General features: G+C 31.4%; 1 protein-coding gene and 2 long non-coding RNA genes across 4 annotated transcripts in view; 2 read left to right on the forward strand and 1 right to left on the reverse strand.

Annotated features, from left to right (window-relative positions):
- The window catches only part of LOC129915500 (eukaryotic translation initiation factor 4 gamma), a 35,790-nt gene that overhangs the window by 6,005 nt on the left and 14,774 nt on the right, over positions 1 to 15,011 (forward strand). Inside the window, exon 1 of one of the 2 annotated variants that reach the window (XM_055995059.1) lies at positions 14,250 to 14,905. The exons of the other annotated variant lie outside the window; for it this stretch is intronic. The gene's annotated coding sequence lies outside the window, so the exon portion shown is untranslated. Of the gene's footprint in view, positions 1 to 14,249; positions 14,906 to 15,011 lie in introns of those variants that run through there. 2 annotated transcript variants of the gene reach the window in all.
- On the forward strand, positions 2,202 to 3,668 carry LOC129915507 (uncharacterized). The gene is made up of 3 exons (XR_008772315.1): positions 2,202 to 2,311; positions 2,366 to 2,733; positions 2,793 to 3,668. It is a non-coding gene; the product is annotated as an uncharacterized LOC129915507 (long non-coding RNA).
- On the reverse strand, positions 10,983 to 12,339 carry LOC129915505 (uncharacterized). The gene is made up of 3 exons (XR_008772311.1): positions 12,133 to 12,339; positions 11,537 to 12,079; positions 10,983 to 11,470 (listed from the first exon to the last, which is right to left on the reverse strand). It is a non-coding gene; the product is annotated as an uncharacterized LOC129915505 (long non-coding RNA).

Raw genomic sequence — 15,011 nt, forward strand, 5'->3', positions numbered from 1 at the left:
GGGATTTTTAAAAAATAATTTTTGGATTCAATTTTTTTTTTAATTCTTTTTTTTCGATAACGGGACATTGATTTTTTTTTTTTGAAATTTTGGTTTTTAGATGTTGAGAAGGAATTTCTATAAAATGAATTACCAATTGAATTAAAATAAAATTTTTCCAAAATTACTTTTTTAAAAAACGGCTCTAACGATTTAGATTTTTTTTTTCTAAAAATACATTTTAATAAAAGAAATGAAATTGCGTAATTAGCTGTGTTTTGTTTTGGTATTTCCATCCGTACCCGCAGTTGACGTTTACATGTACTTATTACTAAACAACAGGCAGCTGCCGATACAAATATAAGCTAAACCAAACTGCGGAAAGAGTTTTGACCAAGTGTATAAATATACGTTTTCCGTTCTCTTGGTGTGTGCATGTACAATAATTGGAACTAGAAAATTTATTTGTTTTTTGTTTAAAAAATCATCAAATATCTCCTACCCTATGGAAATTTTTAACATGGACATTATCATGTTTTCAAAATAAATGATTTATTGGCTTTATTGATTGTCTTTTCAAGTTTAGTCCCAAGTCCCATACTTATCCTATTATTTTCATTCTTCGTTAAATGGTTTCTTGTTGACTTCCAAACTAATAACATTGAAACAAACTTATAATCACATCGCTAACGGCCATATTATTCATTAGTTTAAAAAATACATCTGGATGTAAAGAAATTGAAATGTCAAAAATAAATCCAAATCCATGTTATTCACTATCACACAGAGAAAAAAATAGTCATTTTTAAATATTTTTTAACTATTTTCATAGTTAAAATTGGGATAACTATTTTGGATTTGGATTTATTTTTGACATTTGACAATTTTACATCCAGATGTATTTTTTAAACTAGTGAATAATATGGCGGTAAAGAACATAAATGGATTAATTGCAGTTGAAACTCTTAGCAGTTACATTTTATTAATAAAGAGAAGGAAACTTAAAAGCTTATAAGCAAATCGTTTAAAAGCTCATCACGCTTATCATACAATTTTCCTGAAATATTTTTGAATTGTTTTAAGAAGCATTGCATTTAATAAAAATATATATGGAACTTTATTCCAAATCATAATTTCTAAATTCTATTTTGGATTTGAAACAGTTTTTTTTTTTTAAGACTGATACGCAGATCGAGCTAAAATTCCCATACAAGTTATCGATAATTTATATGCGATAATTTTTAGCTCGGCTAAATTTTTTCTATAACTTGTATGGGAGCTAAAATTTAGCCAATCTGCCTAAATTCAAAAAAAAAAAAATTGTCGTCAATGCAAAAGTCACAGGCACAGGACTTGGGGAAAAAGTAATGGAATAAAAGTGCCATTTAGCCAAAAACTGTAAATTATTCTAAATTATGCAATTTTGATCTCTAGTTTGTACCTATTCTGAATGTTTGTTATTTAAAAAAAAAAAATCTATTTTTATGAATGTAAAAATTAGAAAATAAATTAGTGAAAATACACCATTAAAAAAAAAAAACAAGTGTAAATACCCCCCAAACTAATCTCAAAAAATCTACTCCCATTTCAGCACACTGAGCTATAAAAATCGTACTAGAATTATTATCAGCCATTTTTACATAGAGGAAGGAATACCTAGAGAGCCGACTCGTACCCCCCTTGCCTAAAACACCCGCAAATTTAATTTCAGATAATCTCTCTTATTTTTCTCTTTTTTTCGTATCTGTGAATACGTGTGAAAGGTACAATTCGTTTAATACCTTCCTTTCACCAGTAGATGTCCTCACAAATTTTGAATTTAAACATGATTTTGGTTTGTACATGAACTTGAATAGCTCAAATAGCTCAGAAATAAAAAAAAAGGTTCGTGTTTTGAATTTATTATATTATTTTTTTATGAATTTATTTCCTACTGAGCACTTAAATTGTTTTTAATTGTTTTGAGCTCAACTCCACAGTTGAATGTGTTGGTGCCATTTAAAATGCACGGGAAAACTACCACATATAAGCACTGTGGAGTTTTTCCTCTCAATGCAGCTTGTAGGGTGGAAGAGAAAAACCAACCGAAGTCGCGTCCAGAGATACACAAAGGAGATGGGAAACTTTCGTACGTTTTACCCCCCAAAACCCATTTTCCTAAAATTGTTTTTGTAATTTGAACCGTGTCTGTGAATAAATGTGAAAAGCAACAACAAAGTGATGAGGTGAAAAACGAGGTGAGTTTCTTTTATTTTGACAGTTCTATTTTTTTTTTTCTGAAATTAAAATTTTCGATAAGGAAAGTTTATTTACAAAATAAATTTACTAATGGGTAAGAAAAAAGTAACAAAAAACGATATAAATTAATTAATTTGTTTCTTTTTAGGAGGAGAAAAACATTCAGAAGTCTTCTGTTTCTGCTTGGCGAAGAAAAATATGTTTTTTTTGTAAAAGCATATTTCGTTTTATTTTTGGGTTGAACTTGGAGCAAACTGGATTCACGGTGTCATTGGCAATCCCATATTTGAGTTGGCCGTACAACAAGGGCTTGTTAATATTGTTAACATACCTAAACCACATAAAGTAGTGGCTACCACTGAAGATGGTGCTCAAGTTCCTTTTGGTATTCTTCAAGAAATCTATGAAGCCTATGTTTGTTTTCATGTTTTCAATTACACAACTGAAGTTGGTGGCAAAATTGTATTGTGTGTGAAATATTTCCAGAATGGTTTTGGTTTTGAAAACGAAAACAAGGTACATACTCAAATTTTATTCGAGAAACAGCTAATTTTTCTATGATTTTCTTTAAACAGATCGAACACACATATCTTTGTATCCATTACCAAAAAAGACGACATGGACGACACATTTGCTTAAAAACAAAAACTCCAGATTCAGTAGCCACAGGATCGTTGAAGGTACCAAATTTTGCGGCGTACTTGACATCAGTATACTTTTTCATTCAACACTTCCCAGCGCTGTACACATTGATATGTAAAATGACAAAAAATATTGCATCATCAACATCCAAAGTTAAGTAAAATTAAGTTCCGAAGTGCTTAAGCAACAAATCATTTAATCCAATATCAGAAAAACGTATTATAGTTTATTTATTTTTCGAAGTAATGTTGTCAAATAAACAAATAAAATTAAATGAAAAAATGGTGGCGGCACCAGATTAGTCCTATTTCGTTGTCATTAAAAAAAAAACTTTATTAATGTAATTCAAAGAGTGGTGCTGGTAACGGAAACCATTTATGTATTTAAGAAAAAAAAATCTATACAAAAACTTATTTAGAATTAAATACTCGCTAATTAAAACAAAAAAAAACTGTTATGTGCATTTTACGTTCCTTAAAATAAATCCAGATACTGCTCCTATTTAGATAATATCTGTTTTCTCTTGCTTTATATTTCAATAAATGTGTTTTTTCTTTCCAACTATGCATTTAAATTGAGTTGTTTTAGTTTACAAAAATTAAATGTTTGTGTTCAGCAATTTAGAGTCGATATAAAAAAAACTGATCGGCAATGAAAATAGAGCTTGAATCAAACTCTATTTTACTAAAGGATTTTTTTGTCCAAACTCAAAATTTCACTGGCTAGTCACGTTTTTGAATTACTTTAATATTAACAAATTTTTTTGGTACATTTGATGTCGAATTATATCACCGGTTTTTTTTTTTTTCAAAATTCTTATGCAATCTCAAAAAGTCATATTAAAAAGTACAATTTATTTTTTTTTTCAAAATAATTTTATTTCTTGAAAATATTGAAAAAATAAATTAATGATACAAACATCAAAATCTTTATTGTTTTTTTTTTTCAAAGTAATGAATGGTTTATTTAATCAATTTCCAGTTTGTGTCTTCTGATTTGGACTTAAAAAAAGCAACAAAATTACGGAAAATATATATTCTTGACTAAAAATTAAAAGGAACTTAGTTGAAAATTCGTTTTTGAGATTTTATAGCGAAAGTAATGATGAGTTGGTATAGTTTTGCCGACTATTGAAATCAGACATTATATTACGATGATCGGAAATGCGAACAAAAGTGGATCCCGCAATTCCGTCCTTCAGTCTGCATCAATCTTGAAGCTATTTTCTTCAAACTTTGTAGTTATGAGCTTTGTGAAATTCCTTGCAGGAAATGGTGAAACTCCCTAAAGAAGAGAAAAAGTTCTTATAAAAACCGTAACGATTTATGTTTAAAAAAATTTACCGAATTTATGTCAAATTCAAAACAACCAAAAATTCGACTTTTTCCTTAAATGAATTCCACTTCTCATTTTTTGCCGAAGAATCGATCCTTTTTAAATCTCTTTTTTGGGACGGATTTGCGTTTTCGTTTTCAAAAACCGAAACCATTCTGGAAATATTTCTGGGCGAGACCAAATCCACAGCAGACAGTGTGGCAGAGGATCCTGCTGTTGGTTGTGATGGCATTTTGCATTTAATTATTATAATATGGGTATTCATTATAATATGGGTATTCATGAAACAGTGTAAATTCTGAGCAAACCTGGTAAATTGATAAATGTGTCAAAATTTTGCTTGGGTTTGGGAGTTCGTTTACAATTTTACCGGGTCTACCCAAAGTTTACACAGTTGCATGAATATTCCTAATATTATAATAAATGTTTGATGCATTTCCACACCACCTTAGATTCAAATACTATTTTCAATGGTAATACATTTCGTTTAACCCTTTATGTTTTAAGACCGCATATTCAAGGTGGTAAAAATTAATAGCTTGCACAACGATATATTGATCATTCAAGTTCAATTTTCAAATAATTTATGGGAATACATAAAGCGAATGCATCTTTTAAGACAGTATTGTAAATTTTAACTGTTCAGCAGACTGGATTTGATTATAATTAAAGTTATTAGAGCTATTTTTGTTACAGAAATGCCACGTGGTATAATAAAGGGTTAAACGCTTGGGGTTTGAAATAGTATTTACACATGAGGTATGCATTTTAGTGCGTTAACCGTTTTTTTTTCTTTTGGGTGTTCGGTTTCCCCTGTAGGCCTATTGCACCCGTCCTTAAAAAAAAAACATGATTAAAAGCTTATTTAAATATATTAATTTAAAGGTGTCTAACGCAAAGTAATTTATTTCTAAAGGAGCCATCTTCTAACCCTTCATTCCAAAACCTCAACACAAAAAGTATTCTAACTCTAATATAAAACCTAAATATAAAATTAGTTTGCATGTTTATACAACAAACAAAATTGTATTGGGGTTTTAAACTATCTAGTATCAATTTATAAATATTATTTTCATGCGCTAATGGACCGAACAAAATACAAAATTGATCTTCGAGATCTTTGACATAGTCAATGAAGTTAGTAGGTGGAGCCAGCAAATTGCAATTGTCAAACTGTTTAAAACCAGTAAAAATTAAACTCATATTAGCATCGGAATTATTAAACGTTGGCAGCGCCAACTCGCAACTATGACTCTCGTAACATTTTCGATACAGCCAACCACAGACATACGCGAAACTATTTTGAAATAAGAAGCTATCTATACTAGTGTCTTCAGAAGAGTTGGCTGTAGTGTTAGCTGAAGGCTCTGTGTTAAATGAAATACAGTTCTGCTTCCCCGCATTTTGTTTAAAAAATTTATCTAACTTTGAAAAATCTAACTTCTCACAATTACCATATTCTACACCCTTTAAATAATTAAGACCCCACAGCTTTTGAAATATCCCCATGAATAAATATGGTGTAGGCCTAGTATTATTACCCCCAGAACTACGAACCTGACCGAAAAAATGCTCTAACGAATCCTGATTCAAATGTCTAGTTAATATATACTGAAAACCAGATGTCTTCAAATGGTCCCACATGCCTATAAGAGAAGCTACGTTAAGTAACCAACCTTTGATGAAAGAAAATGTATTCGTGACCCGCTTACCATCAACATCTCGGACAATTATTGACTTCAACACTCTTTTAGCTTCCTGAAGAAATTTTAATTGCTCTTCGTTGCAGCAAAATTTTTCCCTATAACTGTTCCCTGACGTACGAGTTGAAGAATTAAAAATATCAAATAAATTATTAAAAAATAAAAGAAGATCTGCAGTACCTCTCATTGTGTTAGACCCTTTCCCTGAGCTATATAAAGTTAAAAGGCCGGATCCCAAAGTATTACTAAATACTTGGGTGGCATAACGCACTTTCATGCGTTGAAAATTATTCGGAGCTATATGTTCTTTGGTGATTTTGGGGGCGCAGCGTAAGCTTAATTTTTTATCTATATTGTGGAAATCCTCAATGTCTTTCCACTTTGCAGTAAAATATTCCCTAAAGTGTATAAACGAAACCTCGTACCCTTTGAGACAGTTCCTAGTACTTTTAATTAGATGTGGAGCATCATAAAAACAAAAAATTTTTTCTACAGCTTTGGTTACCTCATGCTCAACCTCGAAATAAGGTTTTTGCCTACATATACCTAATTCACTATGAAGGCCCCGAAAGTTGGCCCCTTGGTCAGAAACAAAATGAACTGGAACAAAGCCACTTTTTTGAAGAGAATGTATTGCTTTCATTAATAATTTCTTTAGCATAACGGACGGACAACTAGACTGAACAAAAAAATATGCAAGTGGATGTTTCCATCGTTTTGCAACGCCCTGAGCCATTATAACTAACACGTTCCGTGCAGGCGAACTAGTTCTGAACTCGTCAGAACCGAAATCCTGAAAACCTATTACCTTATCTGTTTTCCTACAATAATCTAAGTGGGTTTTTAAGGACATTTCGTCCATTGCTATCGAGCATTGTTTATATATTTCTGGACACTGAATCATCTTTAATTCTAAACTCTTAATGTTGAAGTCAATGTTGCCAGGCTCACGTGGCCAAGCAGAAATAAAAGTTTGGAGAGTCTTCTCTGATGGCAACCTAAGTGTTTCTCTCATTAATCTATATGTAACGGGCGACGTGAAGTTTATAGAAAGCGCGAGGGATTTAAAATCATCCGAATACCTAAAGCCATTTGGCGGTTTGTTAAAATTTTTCCTACTGTTCGAAACTATGATATAAAGACCATCGGACAGACTCTTTTCTAAATCTTTCTCAAAACTTTCCCTAGCTTCATCTAACTTAACCTTGTAATTACTAACTTGAAGTTTAAGTTCTGATATTTCTGCCTCCTTTTCTTTTAAAATTCTTTGCAAATCAGACACCTCGTTATGAGCTCTAATAAGATTTCTCTGAGTACCTTCTAAGTTTTCTCTCAGAGAAATCTTTTTAGGCGTATTGTTTCTTAAATATGCAGGTGTTTCTGTAAACATATCACTTACCGTTACCACACGTACGTCTTTGTGACGTACTTCCTTAAATATGGCGACAGCTCCCTCTTCTTCTTGGGCTATTCCTACTTCTACTTCTTCTTCGTTTTCCCCTTCCTCCCCCATCACTGGATTTGAAACTAATTCCTCTCCCTCCATATTGACATTTTCGTTTGTCAAAATGGCCAGTGGTGCCGAAATTGGTTCCATTACCCCAGTGATAAAGGTGTCGGGGATTGCAGTTTTTGTTAAACGCTTTTTTTCAGAAGTTATGAACATAACTTCCGAAAAATGCTTATCGCAAACTCTATTCGATTTCAGAAGAATAGGAACCCCAAGAATCTGTTGCCATATTTCTCGGCTATAGTAAAGAAAATGGGTTTAAAGTATATTAATAATCTTTCAATTTTGAAATGTAAAAACACAAGATCTCAACTCTTTTAACAACAAAAAGAATTTGAAACTATTTACATTGTTTGACTTCGCAAATTTTCAAATTTTTCAAATTTTTCAAATTTTCAATTTTTAGTTGATGAAAATAGTCAATAATGAAATGTTATCCCGTTTTTAACTATTAAAATAGTCATTATTTCTCCGAGTGTACTTTGCCAAAAAAAAAACATCAAAAATTGCAAAAGACAACGTCGGTGACTTTTAATTTTTTGTGAAATAATAATATCTGCAATTTCTTATTGATTTTGATTAAATTTAATTTATAAAGTTCTATCACACCACGTTTTTGAGATATTACCGTTAGAAAATCGAAAATCCCGGTTTTAACCAGTTTTCGAGGATATTTATTAGCATTTTGTAATTTTTTTTAAATTAAATTTAAAGCGGTTTCTAAAAGAACTAAGCTTTGTCTTTCTAAATCCGTTTAAATCTTGTTAATATCTTTTTTCTTCTTCAAGAAATCTTAAGTTGAAATCAACATCTAGTTATCAATATACTCATTTTCTTAGAAAACGTAAGAAAATGAGTTTTCGTTTTTACCCCCGCTGGGTAGTGAAAAATTTCCAAAAAATAGTTGTATACTTATTTTGTATTCGATAACCATACTTTGGACTTTTGATATTTGACCTGCCTCTCACTGCCAAAGTACTTGAGCTAGAAAAAAGTTTTACGGCCAATTTCTTCACAGAGTCATAACGCTAATACCGGTCCTAGTCCTAAAGTTAATACTCAAATCAGTATCAACTCATTTCTTCACCCAAGTACTAAGTCCTATAACTGTCAATTTAGGACCGAGTACTAGTTAGGACCTGGTCCAAGCTAGCTCCTCAAAATCGGCTAATACCTGGTTATTATACCAATCGTTAGTACTCAAATCGGTACCAAGTGATTTCTTCACAAAAGTTCTAAGCCCTAGTACTGTCAAATTGGTACCGAGTATTAGTTGGGACTCGATATTTGTTAGGACCTCAAAATCGGTAGTCTAGCAGTTAGTACTTGAATAAAAGCAATGGATTTTATTCTTTTTAAGAGAAATCTGCCAGATTTATTAATTTATTGGGTATTGTTTCGCTTGTTAAGTGATTTTTTAGTGACAACCAAGATGGTCTTTACATTTCTCGACCTGCAAACCATTTACACTCTCACTAATACCTCGGACTTGCCTATAAGTCATGATAAAATATTGCGAGTTGCATTTATTAAAAAAAAAACTATATAAGGACTGTGTTCTTAAGTTATTCTTTTTATTTTAGACATCAAAATATCGTCAGAATGACAGTTAGACCAGTTTTATACGTATTAATTCTTAGGACTGCGTTGTGAACTTAGATCAGGTCCTATATATGTGAAGAAATGATCGGGTCCTAACTTTTCCTTAGGACCAAGTACTAGTGGTCTAGCTAGACCGGGTACTAGGCTGACTTAGGACTTGTGTGAAGAAATTGGCCGTTATACCATTTTGGAAACGATATCTTATCATCTAAAATCGTGCATAAATAGATTTTTTCTTAAGTATCTAAAAAACGAACTGAGTCAATTGAGCAGTTCCAATTTTCAGTATAGAGCATTTTACTGTAATATGCTGAAACTCAATATGAAACTCAGTATGAAACATACGAAACATACGAAGCATACGAAACAACCAATTTCAGATAACAATAGTTATTAAAATTTCGAAAAGAGTTTTTGTTCCACCCCCGCTGGGTAGAAAAAGAATAGGTAGGTACTATTTTCCCTTGGGCCTGGCTACAGTGTTGTGCCCAATCACGTTTAAATTTACATTTTCTAGGAACAAACGACAACTTAAGTGTGTTGCCCAGAAATGAATATGAAAAAGATAACTTTAAACAAAATATGAGGACAAGTCCTGTGTACTTACCTTTCGTTAGGAACACGAAATGTATGGTTGAAATTTACACAACCCATAACACATTTCGTGATTTGTTTGTTTTCCATGGTGTTTTCTTGACTTGATCGATTCAATTTTTTCCACACAACTTTAACTTTTTGTTTTAAGAAAAACAGTTTAGCACTCGAATTAGTTTTTTTTTTTTCAAAATAATCTCTATTTCCAATGAAAATAATTTTTGACAAAAAAAATTTGAATTCACCTCAGACAAAATAACTGTAAAACTTTTCAAAGGATGCGTTTGGAAAATTCTGATGTAAGGGTATAGACACACGAAGTTAAAGCTAAGGGTCGGATAACATCATACAATTTTTACATTAAACAAAAATAGATTCACAATGCCAAAATACGTTTCTAGCTGATCGACTATTGACAAAAGTCGTTTATCGGCAGAGATTCACAGTACCAAAATAACTATCGACAAAAGTCGTCTATAAACGACACTCGCAATTAGTAAATGATTTTCATCTTTGAATATGCAACGAATTGTTGTTATTCAATTGAGTTTGGAGAAAAACCCTGAAAGAGATGAATAATAGCATACTTGGAGTAATAATATAAAATGCTACCCTATTCATTGGCTTTAATAGGCTAAAGTACTTTTACCTGCAGTTCGGCCCTTATTGTGTATTACAAAACGAAACCCAGAGAAACCAAAATCACGACATAGAGCAAGTGTGAGCAACGAAAACGAGTTTAAGAAAGTGCTATCAAATAGAATTTAAAAATTCTATTTTTTTTTTTCAAGCCGCTTCACCCATTAGTAAATGTCCAAATACAACAAATAATAAATGAGAAAAGAAATTTTTTCGGTCGAGCAAACTCAAAACGAAAGTCAGAACCATAGCTGAAGGCACTCGTAAATTCAATACGATAATCGCTTTACGCAATAGGGGCCCAGAGCTATCTCCTTCTAATTCATGTCGCCAATGGTCTTGACTTTCAGAACCAATTCCATTTAACTACGTACATCTTCCCGTTTATCTTATATAAACAAATAATATAGAAGGATTACTTTTTCCTCAATTCATTGGAACTTATGTCTTTAAATATAAACAAAATTTAATTTTTTTAAATATTTTATTTGTTTATTTTTATTTAATATAGATACAAAGTTATAATAAGAATGAAAAAAGCAATTACAATAAACAAATTTTTTCTTACTTATAGATTAGAGCGCGTTAAGTGTTCTTCCAATCAAACACAAGAAATCGGTATAAAAGTTAAAGTAAACTTAAAGTAAATTAAAAAGAAATATATATATAAATCTTAAAAAAAAAAATGAAATAATAAAACCATTAAAGGTTCAAAAGCAAAAAGAAAAAAAAAACTGCAGTTATCCCAATAGTTTGTAATGTTATCTTTTTTTTTTTGTTTACCAAAATGGACACCAGCCAATATAACACTGACAAAGATTCTCGTTGTCTGTCGCCTGTTGAATAAGCAAGTCAACTTGTTGAATAGTTACTGCATTTTTCTTTTGGAAATCTGTTCCTGTTAGTTTACTTTTCACACGACCAACAATAACGAGACCTTTGGAATTCGTTATTTCAGCCACCATCGACATAACAGCAAGGGATCGAGTGTAGTTAGTACCTACGCCGCTTAAACCCAACCTCCAACGATGGACTCTTGAGCAACAACAATGACGGTATAACGTTGAATAGTCAAATTACGTCGGAACGTATCAGGATCGTCCAACAGTAACGCATTGACTAGACTAAACAACTGCATTACACGTTCATCCTGCCGCAAATCTTCGTTGCTTCGACGTTATCACTTGGAGGTTCCTCTTAATGTGACTAATGCGAATCAGTTCTTGACCTATCAAAGAAACAAAAATTAATATTTCACTAAAAAAAGTTAAAAGAGATTCCAAATCTCACTTACCTGGATTATAACTTCCTGGCACAGCAAATTCCAAGTCCTTGCAGGCCAACAATTTTGGACTAACATAAGGCAGTTCCAATGAAGTCAACTGAGGCAGTTGCCTTGATATTTTTCGAAATACATGATAGTATATGTAACATGCATGGGCAAAATCCATCCAATTCGAAGAAGTCTTATGTATCTGACTTCATTCGTAGTCTTCGGTTAATTCACGTCCATAGGCCTGACTGAATGTAGTCTTTTTCAATGTTTATGGCCCACAATCAAGCATATTGTGCAATGGTTCCAATATCTCAAACATTCCTTTTACGTTTCTTTCACCAAAGTGCAAACGGGAAGCCTCTTCCAGTCCCTCAGCCCATTGTTCATGCCAGAGGATGGCCACCCGAATCAATTCCTCACTGCACATCATCGCTCGTTCAACCAATTTCAGGGAGTGTTTGCGCATTGAATCGAGAATCTTAAATGCTGCATTCTTACGAGCAATTGATGCAGACTTTGAAGCCACTGTTAGAGGATACACCAATGCTTGATTCCAGCGTCCTACAAGATATTTTATTTTAATCATGTCAAGACTTCTTAATCTTCGTACTTACACTTGGTTTGTCGCTAATAGAGTATGGAGGGATGACAATACAATCGATTCAATTGCAAAATGCGGCTTTATATGTGATTTTTATGTGGTAATGCAGGCTATTTTGGTCAATTTATTTTAAATGCAAATAAAATAATAACTTTATTTCATCTTTTATTTGCATTTAAAATCAATGGACCAAAATAGCCTGCATTACCAAATATAAATCTACAAACTAAACATTTGTTTTGGATTTTGTTTTTTTTTTTGACATAACAAATTTGAATTCACCTCGAATAAAATAGCTGTAAAATTTTTCAAAGGGTGCGTTTGGAAAATTCTGATGTAAGGGTATAGACACACGAAGTTTAAGCTAAGGGTCGGATAACATCATACAATTTTTACATTACACAATAAATAGATGTGTTTTTTGTTTATATATAGATTTTGTGCAAAAAAACGACATCGGGATATTTAAAATCAAAACAATTTACCTGTTCAATACAACAAACACTTTATATGTATAGATTTTTGAAAAATCCAGATAAGATTTTACTTTCTCTCGATAAAAACAGTAGTCCCAAGGTACTTTATTTGTTGTGTTATAGGTATTTTATACAGAAATATCTAAAAATATTAACAACAAAAAAGCGGAGAAAATGGGGTTTGAAAAAAGTTCTCATAGAAAAAAATATTCAAAAATTTGTTTGACATGGTTGAATTGAAATGTTAATATAAATACCTACGCAATGCACTTTTCAGATACAAATCTAAAATGGATCCTGTGCCCATGTTCTGTAACTTTTATCACTGGCGATAAAATATTTGAATGGCTTTAAAATCCATTAAATCACATCAAAATAAAAGAAATTTTGTTCCAGATCATAATTTCTTAATTCATACATTCTGAATTTGAAAGAAATTTTGCTTTATTTATGGAAGAAAATGGATTTTGGAGACATTGAAAAACGTTTATCGCCAGTGATAAAGTTACAGAACAGGGGCCCTGATTAGATTGTTATATACATAAAATTAGCAAAGTTTTTTCTAAGATCTCTCTTGGTGAGACGAACCTATTTTTTAGCCTGGTACGCTGCTCGCGCTAAATTTTAGCTCCCATACAAATTATCGAAAATTTTTAGCCGAGATAAAATGGATCCCATACAAATTATCGATAACTTGTATGGGAATTTTATCTCAGCTAAAATTTAGCGCGAGCAGTGTTGATATATGGAGAAATTTCAACGCTGGTCTGTGTAAGAAAAAAGTCAAAAGAAAAAACAAAAAAGAATAAAAGAAAGGCGTGACTTGTGACTGAGTTTTAATTTGTGAATTGAGTTCGTGTTTTCCAAAGTAAATATGTAAAATTAATGATTTTTTTTTTTCAAATTTGCAAATGCAAATAACAACTAAAGCCCTAACTACATTGACCACTTTTTGCAAAAGTAAAATAGTGAAAATATTTTTTCCCTAGCGCAATTCGTTTGTAAAAAAGAGTGTCGGGAAATCATTACAAAATCAGTTTGAAAATTTTTACTTTTGTACTTTTTCAGTTCAAGCGAAAAGAAAAAATTTTAATTCTCCAAAATCAGCAGCGAACATGTTAACGAAAAAATACCATCGGTTATTACGTCAAAGTCAAAATAATAAAGTTTTGAATATTTTTTTCTTCGTCAATTTGATGCCGTACACTCTACAGATAAATATTTTTGATGCATTTAAATGATTTAATTATTTCTTAAGTGCGCAGCATTTCAGATCAACCCAATGGAACACACATTTCCATTTTCTGAACTTCGTTTTCTGATTCTTCCCCATTTTCTGAACTTTTCATTTTTTTTCAAAATAACTGCTAATTTTTAAAAAAAACGGCTTTTTTACTTCCCACAGTGGTGAATAGACATTTCTGGCTAAGTATGCGTGTTTTCACGCATACTTATCCAAAAATGTCTAAAGCAGCTTGTAGGCAAACCCGAATGACGTCAGAAGTTTCTCATCTCTTTTGGGTATCTCTGGTCGCGTCTCTAGGTATTCCTTCCTCTATGCATTTTTATAAGAAAAAAATATATCTTTCTCTTTTCCTCTTTCATATTGCAACCACATTCGTTTCATTGTCGTTTCTCGTTCTCGTTCGTTTAGTGTCTTTTACTCGTACGAGTTGAGAGGACGCTGTGTGCTCTATTTTCCAGAAAAATTGACAAACAATAATTTGTCATAATTTATTTTTTTTGCAACTAATACCGTTGTTTAATTGAATATTATTTTTACCAACAAATGCAAAAAAAAAAACATTCATTCATTATAAAATCAATAAATATATTGAAAAAAAACTTTAATAACTTGTGCAAAAATTATCAATCTCCCAAACGAATCCAACCAACGAGGAGACGAGACAGTTTTAAAAAAGAAAAAAGAGACTTGTCCGGTGGTGACAGACAACGCCTTCACGAAATATTTTTTTTTATTATTTTTAATTTAATTTTTTTTTGTTAAATTTTTTTCTATTTTGATTTATTTTTTATATTTTTAATCAAGTGTCGCGAAATATATAATTTGAATATATATTTTTTTTGATTAATTTTTTACTTTGGGTTGAAAAAAGAAAAGAGATATCTTTTTTTTTCTTTTGTATTTTTTGTTCTTTGGTTTTTTTTTTTTGTTTTATTTGTCTCGCTCGTCTCTACTAAAGAAGAAGAAAATTGAAAATTGATTTTCCAACTGAAATACAAAAAAAAAAGAAAAACCAATAAAACCAAACTACCAATAATCAAAACAGAAAGAACCACAAACAAAAGGTGAGTCGAGTCTTGATTTCCAATTCATTTCAAGTTTTTTTTTTTTTTTTTTTAAGTAAGTATAAGTCTTGTCTGTTTTTTTTTTTTCCAGGTTTTTTTTATATTT

Source organism: Episyrphus balteatus, chromosome 3 (assembly GCF_945859705.1).
Source record: "Episyrphus balteatus chromosome 3, idEpiBalt1.1, whole genome shotgun sequence".
In the NCBI taxonomy this organism is placed as follows: Eukaryota; Metazoa; Arthropoda; class Insecta; order Diptera; family Syrphidae; genus Episyrphus; species Episyrphus balteatus.